This window comes from Notothenia coriiceps, unplaced genomic scaffold (assembly GCF_000735185.1).
Source record: "Notothenia coriiceps isolate Sejong01 unplaced genomic scaffold, NC01 NC01_scaffold00035443, whole genome shotgun sequence".
NCBI lineage: Eukaryota > Metazoa > Chordata > Actinopteri > Perciformes > Nototheniidae > Notothenia > Notothenia coriiceps.
Window position 1 is genome coordinate 102,542 of NW_011368144.1, and position 3,314 is coordinate 105,855.

Genomic DNA, 3,314 nt, shown 5'->3' on the forward strand with positions numbered 1-3,314 from the left:
CTTGGGTAACCCCCCGGTGCCTTTCTCGTTAATTAGTCTACGTTTCTACATTGTTCCACTTATTTTATATCTCGAGATTTACACAGAATGATCTGTATAAGTCCTAAAAACTATATATAATTCCCTCGTCGTCGTGTTGGTGTAATTAGGCAAAGGACTAAATAATGACAATCGACTTTGCTAGTATCTTGACACACTTCTTACGTAATTGAACGACCTATGAATAACCCGATTGTCCTAGTAACCTGGCTTAGATAGCAAAGGATAAACGACCATTTCGTGAACGGTCATAGCCCTTTTACCCAGTTTCGGTCTCCATAAGGTCTTTTCTACCTAAGGTTTGAAGGGCGACCGAACCAGGAGACGGGATTGGAGTGCACACGAAGGTGTGAGGGGACGTCTCATGTCGGGTAGGGTCGTAGTGTGTCACGATCGTACGCACTTTATCGGCGTACATTTCGAAACATAAGTTCACAATTAGAGATCAACCAGAACAAAAAATATCATTAGGCTCTGTATCCCCGTCCCCTCTGTTCTCTGTGACACCCGGTTCATACCGGGTATGTTTTGGTTGCGTACCAAAATGGCAAGAAAACAGGGGCCCTCTCCTCCAACCTCCCTCTCCATTCGGGATGACATATACTTTTTACATTCATCCGTTTGACTAGTAAGGACACTTTTACCCAGGTTTCTACAAGTCTAACTAACAGTTACGGATAGACGTACCCAACCCCGGTTTCGACCCCAGAAGTAACACCTGAGGGTGGATTATCGGGAATAAGGTCCCTTCGCTTTGTAATTCTTTCCACTCAAACTGCTGTATACACCATATACTTATAGCGACACGACATCATGTTTATAAAAGTGAACCTGAACAGTTTTGTACTCCACCGTCGGCCCGACAGAGACTGCCCCGTCGGACCTGGAGTAACGTTCATTAGTGATTTACAATTACCCAGGTCTGTAAAAATAAATAAGTTGTGAGTTGTAAAAATTAAAAAAACGTAAAGGTATCTAGTACATAGACTTACTCTTGTCCAGGGAACTGGTAGACCACCCCGTGTGTGCTTGGTCTTTAGTTGACGTTTTTTGACAATTTAGATTACACAAATGATCTGTATAAGTCCTAAAAAAATAATTCTCCCTCGTTGTGTTTCGGTGTATTTAGTACAAGGACTAATGATGACAAAATGAACTTATGGTAATCTAACAGGACACACTTGTACGTCGAGAAGAACTGAATTTTTTCCTAGACTTAACCCGAATATATGTTTTGGGTTAGATAGACAAAGGATACATCTAGCGGAACCAGGCCTTTGTGTCTGGAAGTCAACCCCCTCTACCGGACGTGCTGTTAGCTAGTAGGGTTTGTCTACCTAAGATGCAGAACGCCACCCACCAAGACTTCCATTGTAAAATCATTACACACACATTATATATTGGTAAGCATTAAATTGTTTTAATACTTCTATGAATACCGTCCTTGGAAAATTCTAACGTCTTCGTTTATGACGTTTTTGTTTCCAGTCATGGGTGTCACCCTGGTCCTTCCTCAACGAGTTACTCCAATTTCTACCGTTACCGAGACCACTTGTTGAGTCCATATGTCCCTGACTCTGTCCCCTTTGTCTTTATAACATAAGAATACAACCGTTAAAGTTATGGAATTACGGACATAAAGAATTATAAAAAAAATGTCACTACTTGATAAGGCTCGACACAGCCCGGACACCCCTGTATCGTATCCCCGGATTCCAACTGGTTACCCATTCTTCAACATAAATAAAGGACTGGTTGAAAACCGACCTTCTGACCCTATGTGGACCTAACATGGCGATGTCGTGACCCCCACTTGTGAGAGATATTGTTCTATAATATGTAAAATGAACATTAAGTGGTTTGAACGTACGGGAAACGTCGATACCCTACTGTGACCTCGTCAACTTTTTTGAAGACTCGTACCTGAGATTTGTCTTTCCTTTTTGTCGATTCTAGATTTTGCTATGTTACGAACCGAATTACTTTACCATTTGTTGACTAATGACGATGAGACCTACTCCCTACCATTTTACAAGTCAAACACAGTTATAAGGATTGTACAGCAAAAAGCACAAATAAAAATTCTAGCTCACGTGGACCCACGTGATACACACCATGGGTGTTGCATGACACAACCCCTCGGGAGACAGTTACGTCTAAAGAAAACATTTCCGGACGTGTAAAATCTGTGTGTGGTGTGTTGTGTGTGTGTGGTGTGTGTGTGTGTGTGTGTGGTGTCAAATAATAAAGAACAACCGTTTTAGGACTTACAGGAGAAGGTTTACTCTCGTTGTACGATTGTTTCCAATAGGGGTTGACATCGACTCTTGTACTGTACTACAACACTAATGGATCTTCTTCGTAAGTCCTGCAAAAACTCCGTTCTACTATCGATACACTAATGTGTACTACTAAAGGTCCGGAGATACCTCTATCTATATATGTTCGTAAACGAGTAAACGACTGCAACCTCGATGAGCCTTCATTTGTAACTTATGACGAAAGATAAGGAGGTAGAAACTGACCATTGAGGAGAGAACCCTAAGTGGAACACTTCTGTGACGAGAGGCGGGCTTGATCAACTACGAGACATACACTTACTGATTGAACGCGTTAAACCTCTCCTAGTTCTATGTACCTAGACTCTAAGGTTCGAGTTCGGCCACTGGTCCCTCTAACAAGATTGTTAAAGGTATTTACAATTAAACTTTGTATTGATAAGGGACAACAGAAAGGGAAGATATTTACTTCTGGTTTTTCTTACATTGCGAACCGTGAAATCGGGAGTTTTTCACGACCAAGTTGAATCTGTCAAATTCCTAAAATTTATAGTACCCAGAGTACCACGGGTTGTGCCTTCCGTCTGTATTAACGAAATCTGTGTCCACAGTGTAATTGAGAATTTGACGAGACCTTTACAAGAATATGTTGAAATCGGAAAAAAACAGAGTACTTCAGGGATTCACTGTGTAGTGACTTGTCAAGACCAACCAGTACCAGGAAGCAAGTCAGAACCAAAACACTAAGGTATTGTTAGTAAAGGTTCTACCAGGTCACACGGTCCGAGTTGTGAGCACTGTCTGATCGATGTAACCTTACAAAAAACAACGATTTCGATTGTAAGTCGGTAAATTCTTATTTTACGAATTGACTTACAGTAAACAATTTGTAATTCCCGACACGAACGCCGAGAAAAGACTAAAGACTAATGTATATCTCGGACAACATCTTTCGTAAGAACTACTTTAACTATACTATGTGTTTTACGGTATTTA